Source organism: Triturus cristatus, chromosome 4_2 (genome assembly GCF_964204655.1).
Source record: "Triturus cristatus chromosome 4_2, aTriCri1.1, whole genome shotgun sequence".
In the NCBI taxonomy this organism is placed as follows: Eukaryota; Metazoa; Chordata; class Amphibia; order Caudata; family Salamandridae; genus Triturus; species Triturus cristatus.
Genome location: NC_140586.1, coordinates 736,277,105 through 736,298,823, shown reverse-complemented (window position 1 = coordinate 736,298,823; position 21,719 = coordinate 736,277,105). Strand labels below are relative to the sequence as shown.

General features: G+C 48.0%; 1 pseudogene; it reads right to left on the bottom strand.

Annotated features, from left to right (window-relative positions):
- Positions 1 to 12,017: 12,017 nt before the first annotated feature.
- LOC146834984 (DNA-directed RNA polymerase III subunit RPC6-like) lies at positions 12,018 to 17,753 on the bottom strand (annotated as a pseudogene).
- Between the last annotated feature and the right edge of the window lie 3,966 nt (positions 17,754 to 21,719).

Sequence of the window (21,719 nt, the reverse complement as noted above, 5' to 3'; positions counted from 1 at the left end):
CGGAGGCAGAAAGAAGTTAGGCAAAGTGATGGTCTGTCCAATATGGAAACGAGTAACCACTTTGGGAAGGAAGGACGAACGAGTCAGAAGGACAACCTTGTCTGGATGAACAGTCAGAAAAGGAGGCTTAGAAGAAAGTGCTTGGAACTCACCCTGCGCGCAGAGCTAATGGCTACCAGAAAAGCAGTTGTTAAGGTCAGAAGCCGGAGAGGGCAGTTATGTAGCGGCTCAAAGAGAGCGCACATTAGATATGTATGAATCAAGTTGAAGTCCCACTGGGGCATAACGAAGGGAAAAAGATGAGTAATGCCATTAAGGAAGCGATGTACAACAGGGGACATCAAAAAAGAAGGCTGATCAGGAAGACAAAGAAAGGCTGAAATGGCCAGGAGGTAGCCCTTCAGAAAGCCCAGAGCAGAGCCCTGCCGAGCCAAAGACAGGAGGAACAAGAGAACCTCAGAAAGAGGGGCGGAAAGGGGATCCACAGCCTTTGCTGTGCACCATGCCACAAATTTGTTCCATCTGCAGGTGTATACCGTCTTAGTGGAGGGACGCCGAGCTGTCAAGATAACATCACAGACTTCGGGAGGCAGGTCAAACGACATCATCTGCCACCGCCTAATCTCCATGCGAGGAGGTGGAGGCGCGACAGGTTTGGATGGAGGAGCGTCCCCTGCTGCTGTGACAGAAGATCCTCCCGAAGAGGCAGTCTAATCGGAGGATCGATGGCCATGTGTAGCAGTTCGGCATACCAGACTCTTCGTGCCCAATCTGGAGCCACAAGAATGACTTGGGCCCGGTCACGCTTGATCTTCTTCAGCACTCTGGGCAGAAGTGGTATAGGTGGAATGGCGTATAGAAGGCCGCAACTCCACTCGTGCGAAAAGCATCGTCTAGCGAGTCTCGCCTTGGAAATTTCAACGTGCAGAATTGCTGACATTGCACGTTCTCTTCGGTGGTGAATAGATCTAACCAAGGCTCTCCCCTCTGTCGAAAGAGACCTTGCACCACTTCTGAGTGAAGACGCCATTCGTGATCCATCATGCACCTGCGGTTGAGTTAGTCTGCCCTGGCATTCAGGGAACCTGCCAGGTGTTGAACCACCAGGGATATGCCCTGATGTTCCAGCCATGTCCAGAGGCAGAGGACCTCTTGACATAGGGTCCATGACCCCACCCCGCCTTGTTTATTGCAGTACCACATGGCAGTGGTGTTGTCTGTGAACACCTGCACTACTCTTCCCCGGACAGAGGGAAGGAATGCTTTGAGTGCAAGACGAATCGCCCGAAGCTCCAGAAGGTTGATGTGGAGCCTAGACTCCGCCGGAGACCAGAGGCCTCTGATCTCCGCCTCCCCTATGTGGCCGCTCCATCCCAGAAGTGATGCATCGGTCACCACTGTGAACTCTGGTTAGGGAAGGGAGAGGGATATGCTGTCAACCCAATCCTGGTTCGTTAGCCACCACTGCAATTGGTGTGCAGTGCCCTCTGAGATCTGGACACAATCGGACAGGTTCCCCTGATGTTGTCCCACTGAAACTTCATGTCCCACTGCAGAGCCCGCATATGCCATCTGACATGGTCCATCAGCAGGATGCAGGAGGCCATCAGGCCCAGTAGTCTCAGTGTTTCCCATCTTTACTCACCTCCAAAGCTCTGTCTCTTGAATTTCTCTGCCTTCAAATCACCCAGTCCCTGTTTAATTGATTTTCTGGACAATTCCAGTCCTTGACTGCTCCTAAGTAAACTGTACTTGTATAGTGCTTACTACTCCTGAAGAGGCGTTGAAGTGCTTATATACATCTAGATTTTCCCGTTAATAATATTGTATACATGGCTACTGATGCAGTAAATCATGCATGATGTACTTTGGTCTTCGTGGAGTTTCATCTTCCGTTGTATGCACCATATAGGCAAGGCCAGACCGCAGTATACTAATGAAAGGTCATCACAGACTCTTTAGAAATGTAAATAAATATACTAGGGAAAGAATTATGGAAAATAATGAATCTAACAGAAATCCAATAATCCTTTGACAATGAATAAGATATGTATTCATATCGCCATAATATAACGATTTTCTGATACATTTTCTCTTGCTATTTCAAACCAGACATTAAACACGCAAATTTTCATGACTTTTGTCCTATTATTTCAGGACCTCTGCTTTAAAAGATTCTTCTGTAATCCATTAGGAAAAAATATTGGCTGCATGATGAATGCAATTAACTTTATATTTCATGTTATTTTACAAAGGAGTTGCATAGTGCAGCGGTCCCCATTTCCAGCAGGTCCTTGTTAGCAGCCTAGCAATGGGCTGCCCCACAGGGACTATGCTTCCATCAGGGATTAGGTTGTGTCATTTCAGTCTGTATTTACGTATGCTTGGATTGTCTTTTCTTTACCTAGAAAGGTAGGTCTCTACTGCCTTGGTGTCTTTTTTTTGCAAATATTGTTAACAGTAGTCCACTTATAAGGTCCCAAAGGCGAGACCTATTGGCTATGCCAATGCTTGTCTTTGGAGGAGGTAGCCTCAAGCATTGAGCTCTTGGCATCTAATAAAGCCCCAGGCCCTGACGCTATACCCCCAGACCTTTTTCGCAATAACACCGAGGTCTGGGCTCCCTTGCTGACACAAGTCCTAAATGTGGCGGTCTTGAAGGGGACGTTGCCCTCCTGGTCCACCGCTATTATAGTCCCCATTTTTAAAAAAGGAGATAAGGATAATCTGCAATCCTACCGCCCAATCCCCCTCATTGACGCCGTAGTAAAGGTCCTGGGTTGGGTACTCCTATCTAGATTGTCTCTGTGGGCGACAAATAACCATATTTTATCGGAAGTTCAATATGGCTTCTGGGAAGGTTTGTCAACCACGGACCAATACCTCAACCTACACCTTCTGATTTCTAAATACACAGTGGCTCAAACGGGCGCCATGTATTTAGCCTTCATGGACCTTACATCCGCTTTCAACCGGGTAAACCAGTCTAAGCTTTGGGACATATTAATTTCTTTGGGAGTAGACCCTCGTATTGTCCATCTATTGATATTACTCCATGCCCACACAACGGCGGCAGTGAGATTTTCACATGAGGGAGATCTGTCTAATCATTTTAATTGTATACGGGGGTGTGCCAAGGCTGCATCCTAGCTCCTTTTTTGTTGTCGGTTTACATTAATGGCCTTGAGGCTGCCCTTCTAGCCCTCCAGTCAGACTCCCCTAGAGTAGGCAGGAGAGCGTTGCCAGGCTTACTCTAAGTCGACGACGCAGTGCTCATTGCCCAAACGGGCCGGGGCCTGCAGATTTTAATAGATGGTTTTGTGGCATTTATGGACAGGCTGGACCTGTCCGTGAACTACGCCAAGTCCTACGTCTTGGTGGTGGGTCCCCGGGGGCTTCGGACAAAACGCTTTAAAGCCAGCAATTATACCCTTGGTAAGGTCCCGGCCTTTCGCTATTTGGTAGTGTTATTTGATGATAAGCTACAGTGGGAAGTTCTTTTAGAAGGGAAGCTGAGTGAGCTGAATAAATCTTTGGGAGCCATCACCTGTTTTGCTAGTAGACTAGGCTTATAGGCCCCGGAGGTCATCTTAAAACTGTATAAGTCCAAAGGTATTTCTAGAGTTGTATATGGTAGTGAAATCTGGGGATACATGTCTCCGCATAGGTTAAAGGTGGCGGAGAACAAATTCTTGCGTCAGATCTTGTGAGTCCCCCAAGGCACACCAGCTTGGTCTGTGCATTGCGAGCTAGGGATTGGTTACCTAGCAGATCAAGTGGCAATTAAACCTTTAGTGTGCTGGATAAAGACATGGACTTCTGAACATAAGAATTTAAACCGTATGATCGTATCGGATTGTCTGGAACTGGAACATGGCAACAAAATTCCTTGGTTAAGATACGTAAAGAAGTCTTTCCAGGCTTTAGGAAGGCCAGATATTTTTTCTGCACACAACACTTTAACTTTGGGGTATGTTAAAATCATTAAAGACTTGCATCACAAATTCTCAACTGTGAACCGTAAAAATACTAAGCTTAGTAAACCCTCAGTAAGGGGCTATGCAATGCTAAAATCGGTTATGGGCATTGAACCATACTTTACAGCCCTAACTAGTGTTTATGATAGATTCTTAATCACACACTTCAGATTCAATCAGCTCCATCATCTTTTAGCATCCCCGGCTGGTTTTTTCCTCCCGCTAGACCAACGTGGACCCTGTGGCTGCGATCATCGATCTCCTCAGGACACATTACATTTTACATTATTGTGTACATTTTTCTCATTGTCTAGACAACGCTTCCTCCGGCCATTGTTAAAAAGTCTGAAGTTTAGGCAAGCTAAAGTGGCACTTTTGCACTTACATTTGTTACGTAATCCCTCCACACTCTGCGCGGTAATACATTCATTGCGGGCCGCCTACAGATTTAGGTTATCCAGAATTGATTGTACCTGTGCAGCCTGCTCTGGTTAAGACCTTTTAGCATGTGGGTGTGTATACCTCTTGTAGGAGAATAGGATCTGCTTCTTATAGTTAACCCCACTTTTTGCTGATGCTTCACTGTTTTTTAACTTAGTCTGGCTGGGATCCTGCTATCCAGGACCCCAGCCTAGCTGCTTCCTCTCTAAATTGATTGCATGTACTTTAGGTACACCACAGATTGGATTCTGGGGTACCCTTATAAGTCCCTAGTATATGGTATACTAGGTACCTAGGGCATAGGTACCCCAGAGGCCTCTCAGGGGCTGCAGCATGTATTATGCCACCCCTGGGAGACCATTCAAAATGACACAACAGGTCTGCTACAGCAGCCTGTGTAAGGTGGTGTATGCACCCCTTACTTAGATATAGGTTACCTATATCTATCCCTATCACTGCACATGTATCAGTCACCCCTATGGCAGGCCTTATAAATCCTGAAGGCAGGGTGCTGGGTTTCATGTGAGAGGGTGCCCCTGCATGAGCAGAGCTCCTCTACAGCTTTCGGAACCTTTATTCTGGGGTTGTTTGTGATGCAACCAACCATATACTCTTAAGTGCATTATAACCTCGCTGTAAATGCTAACTTTAAAACGGCTGCATGGAAACATGTCGTGTTTGGTGTCAAACACCTTGGAATCATACCTCCCCACCAGTAACTGGCGGGGGAGGTAGGATTCCACCATACTAGAGGGAGAAATATGACTACACCGGTACCTGCTTCACAGAACCCGGGTATCACAAAATGGATGCTGCCAGCCACAGACACGAGTCTGCCCTCCTGCTACTGGACAAAACTCCGGCAGGGGAAGGTTGGACAATGGTTTTCCTGTCACAGGGAGGTGTGACCACCTCCCAGACAGGCTTTAGTGTATTGGGGCTGGGTGGGTGCACTCTGAGAGTGCCTTAATGTTTGCACTGGGGGCACATTTGGTGTCGCTGTGCATAGTCCAGCTCAAACCGGTTGCAGGGGCTACCAGCCCCTGCACTGGCGCGAAACTGGACAAAGGATATGGATGTAGCCACCCTTCTGTCCTGGCCCTCCAATAGGTGGGTCCCCAGACTTTGTCCCACCCCTTCCTTGGGTATAAAGTAGGAACCCCTGGCTACAGGACGTTAGATTTACCTTAACAAAACTCTGCTACAGAATCCCAGAACTTCAACTATCTACACGACGTTAGATGACCGAAGAATCTCCCTTGGAGTAAAGGAGTTACTCCCCTGCAAGGCAGGCACCAAAGACACATCTGTCCGGTTTGCAACTACGCAGCTCCTGAAGGACTCCGAAGATTTTGCAACACAGGAGATGGGTTTCCAAGCTTCCCCGAGGCCGATCCGTGCTCTCAGCAAACCGGAGATCCAAAGCCCTCATGGGGACCGTGCAACCCGAACCCCTGGACACCGTGCACATTTGCAGCAGCATATGCTTTTTGGCAACCCCTGAGGCTGGGCTTTGGGCTACTTGTAGTCCAGACCCCAAGCAGTGATTCCACCGAAGATTACTGGCAGAGAGTGGCCTACACTCCACAAGTGTCCCGTGGGCTGGTACTTTTATTGATTCCGCTCGAGGTCCCTTCACAATCCCTTGTCCGTCGACTTGGGGGTCCCTGAGAAGGGTACTTTAACTTTCAGTGGGCTTTTCTGGTTGCTCCAGAAGTGCCCTGACTCTCCATCGCTTGGGGAGTCCACAAGACCTTGCTGGGCCACACCGAAGCCTTTTTACTCTCACCGCATGGGTTGCCGTTGCCAAGGCTTATTGGTATCCAATCCGCACACCGACCCCCCAGCACTCGACATTCTTCGTGGGACAGCTTGCCTGTGGACTTTGGTCATCGTCGACATCTCCTGGTCCCCTTAGCAGCGGAGTGGAGATTCACCTCTTTGCACATTGAAACACCCGACATTGGTGGGAATTGGTCTACCGTGCCCTTAAGTGACCCAGACTCTGTCCCCTCTGCTTTCAGGTTCTTCACATCTCCGATCCAGGCTGGGATCACACCGGACACTTTTCCTCTTCACGGCAGCAGCACTTTGCAGAAACTCGCCATAGAAAATGATCAAGATTCCCAACACCATTTGACACCTATGCACCCGGCTTCTCTGGGTTAGGTAACACGAGCACTCCGGTGCTCACATGGGTGCTGGCCTTAGAAACTTCTAAGTTTGAAAGGGTTTGCTCAAAGTCCTCTCCTAAGTGTCCTTAATCTTTAAAATTCCAACACAACTTTCCCATAGGATTGTACGGAGCTCGCAGCTGTGTTCTCACACTGCACGCGTCTCCCCTGGTTCCCCTGTGTCACTACCTTGGGTAGTTTCCTTGGGGTCCCAGCGATTCTACGTGCTCTAGGCACTGTGTCTAGTCAAGTCGTGGTTGTTATACCACTTTCTTAATATATTGGTTTGGTCTCCCCCTGGGGCCCACTGTGTATTGTGCTATTTACTGTCGTTCCAGTGCTTTAATATTGTGTATCTTGTCTTCTAATCTCATAAAGAGGTTAGTAGAGAGTGTTTAGTAATAAATACATATATTTTATATACATACCTTGTGTGGTTCTCCTTTCATTTGGTCATTCAAGAGGTTATAATCTGGTAAACCAAGCTGCTTTACATTCCTTTGAGACTTAGCCTGAAGGCTGATCTCCATAGCTACCACTAGGATAGCTTTCAATAAAGGTTGTCTTAAACCTAATCATCAATAAGGGTTGTTTGGGCTGGTGCAAGGTGCCCACTATAACTAGTGGACAGCATATAGCAGGCCAACTTCTCACTCCTCTGTCCACTAGAGTTTTATCATTGTGTACTGTTTAAACCCCTTCATGATATTTTAGGTGCTTGAACTGCCTTTTTATCTATCATGTGATGTACCTTTTCCTTTTTGTATGAATGTTCGACTGTATCTTTTATGGATGCGCTGCACCCGAATAAAGAAAAATATATATACAGGAACCGCAAGCTTTGAATCCGAGCATCCCTACGTGCACCAGGAGTCGAAGACTCGAAAATGGTGTCGACAAAAGTCAGCAAAACGTCAGTCAAAAAGTAACTGGAGGTATCGCTCTCTTCAGATCTGTGCTGGCGGGCGCAGAAAACGAAAGAACTGACAGCTTGCGAGGGCGGCATCTATGTAGCTACCGGGACGTCATCCCAGCGACCACGACGCCAGTGACAAACACGGAGTTGCGCAACGCCACCTTTCAATGCGCAGGGGTAGCACTGACTAAAAACTTTCCGGATTCAGTCTGACGCCTGGGGGTAATTCTAAGGTAAGGAATCTATAACTAACAGTTTTTTTCAGTTGGGGTTGCGCAGGAGTCGACCCTGAGTTCTCCACCATATCCTGGTGAGGAGGTGACTAGGGCCCAGATGAAATTGTAGTTTCAGGCTTTACAAGCCTTTTTTGGGTCAGTGCCTCTCCCTGGAACGTCTTCGGGCCCCAAAGAGGTGGAGGGTACTCTGGTTGGATGTTTGCCGGCAGGTTCATCCTCGGCGCCAATCTCGGACCCTGGCTCCATAGCTAGATTCGCTACGACATTGGGAAACAGCCCGATGAGGCTTTCTGCTATGACATCAGTGGCGTCCGCAGAGGGTGCCTTATCACCACCCTGACTGTGTGCGATGCCAATGACACCTTTAGTGGTGGATGTCGATATGACGCTGTCTTGACATAGTTCGGTACCGGAGACATCCCTAGTGGTGGACGTCAATACAATGCCGTCTCGACTTCGGTCGGTGCCAGACACGCCTTTTCTTGCTACTGCGGCCCCTGCTCCATCTTCTCTACAAATTGAGGATGTGGCTTTTTCTGTTGCCCTTTCTGCAGTGTTGCAGGTCGAGCCTGCAGGTACTGGTAGTATTGAGCGTTTGGGTGTTCTTGGCCAGCGGCATGCAGGAGGCTCGTTGGTTTTTGTTGGGGACGCCAGTCTTCAACTGTACCCTACCTGTGAATTACTTGCACCGCCTAGAATAGCAACAGAGGCTAGTGTGGCTTTTGTTGGGGTCATTATAAGAGCTACTGACATTATAAAGATACAGCTTTCTCTGATGGAGCAGATCCAACAAGGGATCAGAGGACAATGTGGCACTGGGGTAAAGCCTTTGCTTCCTTTTGGAGAGTTGCTATACAACATTCTTTTGGTGACATGGGCCACGCCAACGCCAGGAGTTTCTGTTGAGCGTGCCATTGCACACCGTCATCGACCTGCTCCAGATTACCCTGTCTGTCTTTCTCAGCACCCTCAGGCTAGAGAACTTGTTGTGCAGCCAGCTTCAGCTTTGCTGAATTTGGAAGCGCCTCCCTTGTTTCCACCAGACAGGGAGACGTGTGGCCGAAGTTTGTTTGAGTCCATTAGTTCGGCCCTGAGGTCTTTGAACGCGTCCTGTGTGTTTGGAAGGGCTTCCTTTGCTCTATGGCATTCGGTCGACCGACTACTTCCCTCTCTTCCATAAGAAGTTAGAGCTGACCTCTTTCAGCTGGTACAGGATGGTTGCGAAAAGGCTAAGTTCACTATCAGGTGGGCGATGGACACTACAGATTCCGTACGTAGGGCTATGGCTGGATCTGTAGCTCTAAGGAGGTACGCTTAGCTGCGTGAATCTAGTTTTCCTAAGAGTGTTTGAGCGAGCCTTAAGGACTTACCCTTTGATGGCCTCAATATATTCGATAGCCATGCTGATTCTGTAGTCCAGCGCCTTATGGCTGACAACTTGTGATTGGACCTCATTGGGTCTTGTTTATTCTGTTCTATGATGCCCACAGCTGTGGTCTCTGCGTTATGGCCTTCATGGCGTTTTTTTTTTTTTTTGTAAAACTATTTTATTGGTATTTGCACATTTAGATAGGTCACGTGGCAATTTCGTTTGACTTCACATGCATTTTATACATTCTTTCTAACAGTGAATATATTGATGGTAAGGCAAGAAAGACAGTACATATTGCGTGTAGGATGTAAGTCTACATGTGTATCTGATGGTATTGTTGCTTATTCTAATGTGGCGCCTGAGTGTACGTTCTTCCTATGAGTTACGGTCTGTAAACTACTGGTGTAGTTATTTAACCATTAACTATGAGTCAAAATGGGGTCGGGTAGAGGGGATTGGGTGGCGTTCAGGTGGGTGCATTTTATGTGGTGGCTGTTATGCCGTGGGTACGATGAAATTAGGTGTGGGGGGGGCATGCGGTGGTCTCTTCGGGAGTATTTGGATTTCCCGATGTCTGTGTGGATCTCCGGGGGTTCAATGATGGCTGGGGGCTTGGGTAGGGCCTAGTAGGCGAGTTTCTGGTTGATTGTGCTGCTGGGGTCTGGGGTGCCGAGGATGGCTGGCTGCGTGCCCTCTGTCGACCCCAGGGTCTACAGAGGGAACAGCTCCAGGAGGTCAGATCTGTCTCCCTGCCAATTGTGGAGACACCAGGATCCCCAGGAGCCGCCCTGCACCCTTACCCAAGGTACCAGAGACAGTTGCAAGCACCAAGGCTTGTTTTTGTTTAGTTGGAACACCACCACCATCAAAACTTACTTGCTCATCGAGGGACTTCAAGAGATGCCACTTCCACACCGCGAGTGGCCCTGCTGTGTTTCTTTTCCCTCTTCTACAGGTACACCAAGAACTTGTAGAAGCTGTAACTCACCAAAGCGCTGGACAAAACACCTCAGCACCCGAGCTACCCAGCCTGGGCCCACGTATACCAACAGGGTCTGTGTGGCCCTGAGACTCTCAAAAGCAGAACCCACCCCCCTCAGTTCAGCTGGACGGGTCCCCCGCCCCCCTTGCAACATCTTTATTAAAGGTACTTTTCCCCATTGACGTTAGCGGATAGCTTTCGAGGCTCCCACTGCCTAAAGCAACTCTACACCCGGACAATCCAGGGCAGGTATATGAAAAGCTGGCTTAGTATATGGTGCTCACTGCACTGATCCAGACAATCCTTATGGTGATTTTAGTGGTCTTAGACAACCTTAGAAAGCTCTCTTAAGTGGTAGCTGTGGAGAGCAGCCTCAAGAAGGAGTGTAAAGCAGCTAGTTTTACCAGAGCATAATCTTATTGGCATAGATTAAGTGAAAAAGAACCACACAGTGTATTTATTAAAATATGTTTTTATTATAAGACACTCACTAACACATACACATACGAGGAGATATGCACACAATACTTTGCAAAGAAAACAGGTACGAAGCACGAATTACACAGTGATCACCTGGAGGCGGGGGGGGGGTTGGGGGGGGTAGGGTACCAAACCATAAACTAAAATAGTGGGATGCCAACCACGACTCAAGCCAAGACTATATACAGAAGACGTAGAAGTGCTGGGGATCCAAGGAACCAACTGAGTTAAGTAACCAGGAACCTCCACGGAGGCAGTGTGGGAACATGACCGGGTGCTCAATTCAAGCCAATGGGTAAGTCGCAGTTGCAATTCTAAAGAAGAAGGACCCTTCCCAGTGGACCCTGAAGAAACCTTGTGACGGACAGAAGGTTGGAGAGCCACCCCACCAGTGGATACCCTAGGAACCAGGATACCTACACCAGGGAAGCTGGGTGCATAGGTGCAAAGTGAGTTCGGAAACTGCCTTTGAATTCAATGGAGGACTTCAGGAAGATGCCGCTGACGAAGTGCAAAGTGTACAGTGGAATCCGAAGGCGGATCAAGTTGAGAAGTACCTGCAAGCAGAGGGAACAGAGTATATGCCACTCGGGAGTGACCAGGAGGCATGGAAGTGGAATGCCCACCGAAGTCGGATGCTGCAGGAGAGTGGACGGTGACCTTGGAGCTTCAGTTGTGTGGACCAGGCTATGCTGCGGAAGACCAGGAGTCCTTCACGAGCAGTCCCACATTGGATGTCCAGAGTTGAGGGGTCGGTGTCCGTCAGGAGCACCAACAAGCCTTGGCAACCGCAAATAACGTGGAAAGCGAAGAAGATGCAGTGTCGGGACCAGCAAGGTCCAGGTGACTCACCACAAGCAGGGGAGTCAGAGCAAGCCCCAAGCAATCAGGGGAGCCCACTGAACTCAAGGAAGACCGTCAAATGGACCCACAGGCCAGAGGCACTTGAGTCACGAGAGGACCTTGAGCAGCTCACCAAAGATGCAGGCGTGCGGTGCAAGGAAAGCGATGAGGATGAAGATAATGGTCATAGGAGATGCCTGAGGTGGAGGCTAGTTGGAGCCAGAAGATCTCTGAGGGAGAGAGCCAATGACTGAATGAATTATACAACTTATAAAGCGCACAACTACCTGGAGGCGTCTTGGCACTATATAGAGCAAAAGGTAAATCCATTGCGTTATTTGAGGGCTATCTGCACCCAGACGTCTTTCTAACAAATGTTGATCCACTAGTTTAAACGTTCAGCATTGAAATGGTAAAATTGTTTCTTCTGCGTCCAATGTAAAATAAATAACCAAAATAGCAGAAATGTTATACTCCACAAAACCAAAGCATTCCCAAGATTCTTCGTTTTCCAAGTGTTGCGTGGTGTTGCTGCTCGCTGTGAAAACTAACCACTCGGCTCGATTTCCGTGGGGCAGCTCTGGCTGTATTCAGAATTAAAATTGAAACCACTCAGTCACGTAGATACAGTTTGAAGGAGAAATGTCACCACCTTCATTGGACAGAGACCACAAGGGGTTCGAAACAAACCCAGTTGGCGGAATTATAGGATTGACACTTTTGTGAAGCTTCATTTGTCCATCAACTCTGCTAACTGTCCCTTCTTTTGCAGCAATTATGGTCATCTACACTTTCCCATCATAAATCAACAGGGGATTTTCTCAAGAACGTGTGATAGTCATCGCAAAATTAGCTTAACGCAACTCTGCATATCACAGTCTATCGCTGGAAAACAACGCCGTGTTAACGTAGTATTCTCAACCCGGCGGCACCATGCGAAAGTCCCACAATAACGCGTCAAATGACCGCGTTAAAATCGACGCGACACGGCAAAAATGCGACACACGAACGCGAAAAAAGTTATGATGCGGCCAATCGCGATAGAAAAATCAGCGACAACCAGCGCTAGGCCTGCAATTCCCCTGCGTCATGTGGGAAAATGCACCATAAAAGCAGATTAAAAAAACGGTGAGATGACAATGTACAAGCACAACCCCACATCCGTGACGTAGAACAAATGACCATTGTCCCACATCAAATAGGCATCTCCTCACAGTCACAATGTACATTGACACGCAGTCTGCATGTAAACTGCGCCAATGCTGAAACATGCATGGAACACACTGTGAAACCGCATCTCCCCTTCACATTGCAGAGGGACATGCAACCCCCCCTGCACACAGACGTGTCATGACCATGATCAATCAATTATGAAAGCGTGGACGAATGTAGGGGCAGTGACTTCCACTTACGTACATGTTGCCCATGTTGTAGGACTTGAGTCACAGGGGGCATCCCTGCATCATGGTGGCACATATATGATCCCCAAAACAGCCCTGTTGTCACCTGTAGGTCACAAATGGCAGCCAAAATGGAATGATTTTGGGCACATGTGAAATGCTGAAGGGTGGGATTCCCTACAAACTGTAAACACACAGAACTGGCCTTTCGGAACCGTGACACCCTAAACAGCTTCTCTGCACAGAGGTGACACACCCACCATCCATGAACAAATCCTAAAATTGTCAGTACTACATGTCGCACTCACACTTGTCTGAGTGATGTCCCTGTACAGATGAGTGACATGCACACAGGGAATGCGTTATTGGAATGCTTTTATTTGCACTGTGTGACGTGCTCATGTGAAGAAATTGTCAATGATGATGTTCCTACGGGCTATTCCTGCTGCGGCTGCAGTGGGGTGTGGTCCACCTGCCTCATCTTCATCATCATCGTCTGGTGCATCTGGCACTTGTATCCATGGGGCATTGCTGCGTACACATATGTTGTGCAACACACAGCATGCAACGATCATCTTGCACACAATGTCTGGGCTGTACAGGAGCCTTCCACCTGTGACGTCCAAGCACCTGAAACATGACTTCAACACGCCAAATGTGCGTTCCATGGTGCCCCTAGTGCGTTTGTGGGCTGCATTGTACTGCCTCTAGGCCTGTGTGTTCGGGGCTCGGAGGGTTGTCATCATACAAGCGCAGAGTGCATATACTTGGTCACCTGTGACAGTACAGAGAGACATTAGTCAATAGTTGGTTCTGCATGATATGTTGGCAGGCTCACTGGTTCATTGGTGTTTGATATGTGTGACTTTGTGTTTTCTGTATGACATATACTGCTTGTTGCAAAAGTGCGGCATCAATGTGTATTACGTAGCCTCACTGCTGCTCCTCCCTCCCCCGAGCCTATTCACTAGTGTGCGCGGCGCGGTTGCATCATTTGCACCCCTACGGCACACCATTGTCATGCCTGTCTGCACATGTCCACATGCCTGACAACGACACAGTGATGTTGTGCGCTGAAGGTGGGCGGCCACGTGTGTGTAGGCCTATGGTAAGGACAGGGCGGACACAGATGTAGAGTTCATGCCTGGCTGAACTCGCCATGCGGTTGAGGGTAGACCTTTGGCTTATGCTGCGGAAATGTCTGATCCTTGACCCTGAGCGGGCTTGCACACCCTCATGTACCACTTGGCCAAGCCCGCACTCCGGGGGCATGCTACATAGCAACATTGTATATTGCCTGACAGGTGGCGCCGACACTACACCAGAGACACATGCATTAGTAACTTCCTTGGCAAGGCCTAAACTCAACCACACCCAGAGCCATGTGTTGAATGACCACACCCCTACGCCGTACTGCCGGTCCACTCCCTTACGCTCACAGGGGGGTCCGACACAGCTACATGTCCCAGGTCTACCCCACTGCCTGAGGTGGCAAGGTTGCGCCCGCTGTACATAGCACAACGTAATGCGGCATGGCCCGGGGTCCTCATGCATACATAATGACCACACGGACACACTGAGATAATTTGTGGAACTGGTTACGGTCACGTGCGTCCGGCACCTTTTATTGCCACGGTCACACGTCCAGTGATGCCTGTGCTGGATGGGTGTTGGATAGTGTAAGCCACCCCTCAGGGGTTGGTTGGTGCTGGCAACAACTACAACAGTGATCAGACAATCAGAAGTTCAAATTACTAACTGCAAGGGTCCATGACTTGAGCTGCACAGAGTTAGTGACCCCGAATGCACTGCGGCTGGCACAGCCACACCCGCAAGGGACGGTGACTTGCGGTGCACTGAGATAGGGCCACGAGAGCTGAGCGGGTCCTCGTTGATGTCCAAGGAGAATGTCTCGGAGTGTTATGGGGACAGTGGAAGGTGTCCATCCAGGGCATGATGCAGAGGGCAGAAGCAAGCAGAAACAGGCAATATGGAGGAGTTGAATGCTACAGTCTCCTTTTTCCCACCATGTCAGTATCAGCTACATGATGATGAAGACAACCCCCAGGCCATAGACTCAGAAGCCACCAAAGTTCAACCAGAGATTGTCCATGACTCCCGTGGCATAGAGTCAGTGGCACTAGAGCTGGAAGGGGATGCAGTCTGCGATGAGGCCTGTACAATGATATAAACTCTACCATAAATAAATCAAGGCTCAGTTCCAAATGTGTGACCTAATTGTCTGCTGTATATGCCGGGGGAGTACGTCAACGAGAAAGGAGTAATGTGGGCCTTGCTCGCGGAGGCCGTGATGGTCTGAGGAGGCTGCCAAGGTCACGGGCCTCGGGTTTGGAGCTTGAACCGGCACGTGGTGGGCCCTCTTGGAGACACGCCAGTGTCAGAAGGTGAGCAGTGAGACCTGGATGCGCATGGGCGGGCAAGACGACGTCTGGGGACCAGCAGCCTGGGGTGCAGCAGGCGCACAGAATCGCAGGCACCACCGCTCACGGCATTGGCCTTGTGGCAGGGTGAGAGGCGCCGCCCTGGGAGACACGTTGGCCATTCCAAAAGAGAACCACGCCCAGGGCTACATGCTTTTTATTCACACCCCTACGCTAGCCTGGCGTACGCTGGGCCAGCGCACTCTGTACACGCTTGCAGGGGGGACGTAACAAGCTACATTTCCGAGATCTTCCCCACAGGCTGAGGTGACATGGTTGCGTCCACTGTCCACAACACTACCACCACCAGAAGTATATGTCGACATGGATATGTCTGTGGTCTGCATACTGCAGTCTGTCCAGCACATCCATGCCACACTTGGCATTGTGTGCATTCTCATTCATGGGTCACTTGCCTCCTTCGCACATGCCTGGTTCCCACCTCTCCCCACATTCTGCTATTGTGTGGCTGAGGTGCCATACCGTTGATTGGTCATGTACATGGCTAGCCCAGGATACCGCATTACGTTGTTCTGACGTGTATGGTGGGTGGGCATGTTGTATGTGAGTTTGTAACGTGTGCATTCCCTGGGTTGTGAGTTGCATGATTGTGGAGTTGAGGTGTGTGGTGTGTTCATTTGGTACTTACCAACGAGCACTGCATTTCCGTAGGTGCCATCCGGGAAGCGCCGGTTGATGATGGACTGTCGGAAGATGTATGAGTCATTCACACTGCCTGGGTAGTTGGCGACGACATTGGTGAAGAGTCCCCGGTGGTCCACTATTGCCTGCACATTGATGGAATGCGTGTGCTTTCTGTTGCGGTAATTGTGTGCAGTGTCGGCAGGGGGCACAAGTAGGACATGTGTGCAGTCAATTGCCCCCAACACGTGCGGGAATCCAGCTATGGTGTAGACGCCTTACTTGGTCTCCATCTCTTCCTGCGCGATGTGGGGGAAGTGTAGGTACTGGGGTACCAAGCTGATGATGGCATCCAGAACAGGTGTGAGGAACTTGGATAGGGCTGGCTGTGAGACTCCTCCTACTCTGGCGGTTGTTGGTTGGAATGTCCCAGAGGCTAACAGGTGCAGCACAGCCAGCAGCTTTGTCTGCGGAGGGATGTTGGTTATCCACTGTGTTGGTACCGTCAGCCTGTGGGCTATGATGCGGAGGATGGTTGTCCTTTTGAGTCTGTAGTGGGCTATGACATTCTTTGGTGTTAAGTTTGTGAGGCTGGTGCGTTTCCTGAAGATCCGCTGTCTTTGTCTGCGCTGCCTCAGTGGTGGTCCAGGGGGGTGGGGGGTGGGCGGTGTGCCTGGGGGTGGTTGAAGTGGGTGTTGTGGCCCTGTTGGGGCTCCGAGTTGCATGATAAATAGCTCCATGGCATCTGTTGTTCTTCAGGTGTGGCTGTGGGCTGGACTCCCTTTTCTAGTGCAGGTTGTAGTCCGACTTTGCACCAGGTCAGAGCAGGTGTTAATTTCCTGCTGCTAACTCGCCTTGTAGCCTCTTTTGTGATCTTATTGTCGATCTGGCTGTTCGTTGAGAAAGTTGCAGAGTGGTGTTGTTGCAGCTTTTTGCTTGGGAACGCCTACTCTGCATCTCATTAGCGATGGTTGCCGGGGTCATCTGTGGCTATGTTTTTTGCAGATGCTATCGCATGTAAACTGGTGTTATAGGCTGTTAGCACCAGCTTGTGAATGGGGTTATGAATTTATCGCGACTTTGGCTGCGATGAAGTGCCGATTACTCGGCGATAAGTCCTTGAGAATATGCCCCAAGGTGTTTAATATAGTTTCAGTGTCTTCCATCGACAACTCCACCTTGCTGATGCCAAGCTCACAGATAAACTTCCATACTTCATGGGAGGAAGCAAAAGAGCTGTTTCTCTGAATCATTGGATTCTGTTTACTTTCTCTGGCAGCTTCTGCCTTGGTCTGTAGTAATTTAAAGCATTGTTGGTTTAACATCTTCACAAATTCAGATTCAAAGTCTTGGTCGCTGTACCAGACTCCACCGGTCACTTATCCATCTGGCTGCACGTTGTAGAACATGTAAACCTTTTTCTTTGACGCGGCTACAGACTTGATAGCTTTTATTAATTTTTTGCTTTCTAAACTCTTCAGGATTTTGTGAATCTCAGTTAAGGGAAGATTACTTTTATATTGAATATCTCTGATCCAAATGCCTTTGTTGTTCGCATCTTCAATAATTTGATAAACCAGCTTCTCTTGGTTGTCTGACCCTTTCATTTTTCCAGCTGCCTGAGCACCTTTCAGCCTGTATAGAAGGCCGTGGTACTTCTGAGAAGGTCTAACTGCTCCATTGAGAGTAGTCTATTGATGGCCATAGCTCTCTGCTGGGGTTCGATATGAGGCATTTCATTCTGAATAACCTGGTCTGTGATACTGGGGAACCGCTGGCATAATTCTATGACCCTGTTCTGTATAGCGGCTTGGTTTGTCGACTCCTGTTTCACCTTCAAATCCGCCATGAGTAGTATCGTGGCTTGAAGGGAAGGTGGCACGATGAGATAATACTCTACCTCAGTGAACACACCGGAACCTCTTGCGTGGTTGTGTACATGGCAAGCGTGGCGGGCCCGCAGCTGAGCCTCAAATGTAAAATCAATAACACTAGACCTAGAGAGTCAGGGTAGCCCTATGGGGCTAAATCTTGATTTTGAGGACGGATTGGCTAGAGGGAGCATGAGCGGCTCACGAAATCTAAACCGCCCTCTCTCTGGGTTTAACCATTCCGAAAACTCTGAACAAATATTGGTTCTAGAGCCAAAGCCCCCTGATGCTACTGGATTAATAAATGTCTCCTCAAATCAGCCAATATTGGTGCCCCCAAATAAGAACCTATTGAACACCCAGGCAACAAGGGTTTTGTCTTGGAATATTGCAGGTTTAAATAGTAAACTGGATGACCCCGAATGGAGAACTTTTATTGATTGTTTTGAAATCTGCTTGTTCCAAGACCCCTGGGCAAGAAGAGAGGTTTCCAAATTAGGCTATGCTAGTTTTAACATTCCAGCAACCTCGGGGGGAATAGGGAGACCATGCGGGGGCCTTACAACCTGGGTGGGATCACATCTGGGGTGTACAGCGGTTCAAATTGACACAGGGTCAAGTGACATTTTAAGCGTCTTGTTACGGTTTCCCTCAAAGCCCCCTGTTGTCTTAATGAATGTATATTCACGACCCACTCTCAATGCCAATGAATCCAATACAGTGGAAGAGTTAACTACTTTCCTAGGTTCTATTGACACTAATCAGATGATTATAGTAGGTGGGGACTTCAATTGTCAGTTTGAGCCACTAGAGGGGTTACCTCCTGATATCTTATTTGATGAGGACCACTTTTTGAAAATCCCAGAGTCAGGATGTCCAAAAGTCAAAAAATGGTCCCCACTGGCGATTCAGATGAGCTGTCTCACTTTGAGACACTCCCTTCGAGCTTGTAATGGGAGATCCCTATCCGAATCATCGAATGGTTATACGTTCCACAGCAAAAATCGTGGGTTTATATTAGACTATATTTTTATTAATTCACACTTCTGGGATAGGATGATGGATTTTAAAATAATCCCATGTCTAGATAGCGACCATTCTGCACTAGTAGTAGAACTTAAAGTATTGAACACGGGTAGTCTGTCAGTTACAGATAACCCTTTTGATTCTAGGGTGGTGGTTTCGAACTGCAGGAAGAGAGTGAAATGGTCAAATTTTATCCAATCCGAAGACAGATTGGGCAGTTTATATGATGCCTTGTTACCGGTTCTTACAGACGCGTCCAATTTATGTAGCCTGAGTAAGGAGGGTATAGATTTACAGCAGGCCCAATTGAATCATGTCAAATTAGGAAAAGTCACTTTTGAATTTTTTTATCCAAATAAAATCTTGAAACAGGACACGTTGCCCTCCCACCCTTGGTACAATACTTTCTGCTGTAAGGCTAAAAAGGCACTAGTAATATCCATTAAAGCCAAAGATCGCCTCTTAATACGGTCGGCAAGAGCAAACTATAAAGCAGTTACACAAGAAGCTAAGCAAAGGTGGGGAGAAGAAAATTGGGCCACAATGAAAACTGCTTTAGGGGACAGAGACATGAGGATATTTTGGGGACTTGCTAATTCTGGTACAACCACCCCCCGAAGTGCGGTTGAACCAAACCTAGACGAACAGGTTTGGCGGGAGCACTTCGAAACCCTGTATGCTAAGGAGTGATTGCCCGGCGATGATTCTGTTTATGGCTGTGACCCATCAGTCGTTTGTCCTGCAGTTAATTGGGATTCAATCCCCTTGACTGATGGAGATGTGGGCCTGAGTATAAGCATAAAAGAAATAAAGGTCGCACTAGCAAGAATAGCTCCGGGCAAAGTCCCAGGTCTGGATAAGATACCTGGAGACCTCTTTAAGAGTTAACCTGCTATTTGGGCTCCATATCTTTGGATGCTTTTTAATTCAATTATGCAAGGTATGAAGATTCCTCCAAGCTGGCTTGGTGTGGAAATAATTCCGATTTTTAAAAAGGGCTCCCCACTCCTCCCGACTAACTACAGACCCATAAGTTTAATAGACATTTCTCAGAAAGTTTTTGCGCGAGTCTTACTTCTTAGATTGCAGTCGTGGATGGAAGACAGGAAGGTCCTGTCCGCCCTCCAGGCCGGGTTCAGGGAAGTTGTCGACCCTGGACCAAGTACTAAGACTACAATTGTTGTACTGGAAGACTGTAAGCGTGCAGGGGGGTAGTCTCTTCTTAATCTTTGTAGATTTGAGATCTGCATTTGATTTAGTACCCAGGGAGAAATAATGGTTAGTTTTGGGTGAGATGGGGGTCCCCGAATATTTAATTTGACTTTTTAAATGTTTACATGAATGCAATTATGCGCAAATTAGGTATGGTAAGGACGGCAATCTTACAGCCCCTATACCCATTAACCGTGGCGTACGCAGGGGTGCGTGCTTGCGCCAACCTTATTTAACCTCTATATTAATGGCCTGATTGACGTCTTGCTTGCCGAAAAAGACCTTGATGGCCCCAAGTTAGCCTCCCGTAGAATCTCGGCAATGATGTTTGCCGACGACACCCTACTGGTAGCTAAATCGCCTATGGGGATACAAAGGGTTTTGGATAAATTTGAGATATTCAGTAGAGATAGAGGCCTAGAAATAAACCTACAGAAAACCAAATTTATGGCATTTAATTGCCCAAAATGTACACGCCCTAACCCGTCTTTAAATGGTAAACCCCTTGATAGAGTGCCATCCTTCGTGTATTTAGGCATTACAATCTCCGAGTCTATGGAATGGGGGGCGCACATCACAAAATCTACGCTAAAATTAGCACAATCTTCAGGTGGCATCACGAAGGTCTTTAATAAGTCTAGCAAAAGAATTGTCAGCCCAGCAATAGAAATCTATAGGGCTCAGGCGAGAGGCGGGGCTCTATATGGCGCAGAGCTATGGGGCCACCTAAATCTGAAGAAACTAACACAGGTGGAGAACCAATATTTAAGACAGTTATTTAGACTACCATGTAGCACCCCATTGGTCCCGCTACGTCTTGATATGGGTATAATTCCAATAGCTGAAGTAGCGAGCCTCAAACCTATAATGTACTGGCGTCGCCTGTGGACTTCCCCCGAACTCATATTCTACAGGGAGGAATTACTAGAGGTTCTGAGGGCACGTGGTGCTGTAAAGATACCGTGGTTTGACCACATTAAATCTCTGCTAACTAGCATGGGTTTAGGGGATTGTTGGTCTGAACCTGAGTCAGCCTGTTTGCTAACATCTAAGGAGTACATTAAGGCATGTTATAAAGAGTACAGACTGACTCAACTTCATACCTTTTCCAGAACTGGGAAACTCACTAGTGGTTTTCTAGAAATAAAAGATTTTCTGTGCTTTGAGCCGGCAATAGATCTCATAATTCCACCAGCGGACAGGAAGCTCTATTTACAATACAGATATGGGGTGCTTCCACTTCCCTACTTTACATCTAAGTGGAGAGACCTACAAATGATTCAGTGCCCGGCATGTGACCACCCTGAGGAAACTGAGCTCCATGTTTTTTTTAGCTGTCTAGGCTATCAGAAGGCAAGGAGACGTTGGTTGATCCAGATTTGTAGGAATCTTGGTAACAGGCGCTGTCTCGAAGTATTCAGGATATTGAAATCTGATTCTAGCAATCCCAATAGTATATTCAGTCGCAGGTTTCCTGTTTTCAATGTGGTGCACTAGAAGGGTTTACCTGAGATTTTGAAATGTTGCATCGATTGCCCTGCCCTGTGGTGTAGCAATTGTGATAGTATAGTAAACTCCCTAATTATTTTGTATATCATGTATAGTTTTAAATTTAAGAGCTTTTGCTTTTTTTTTTACATGTTTTTTCTAGTTAATTTATGTATTTATTGCACTACGCACTTTTCGAAATTAATTGTGTAAGCTTT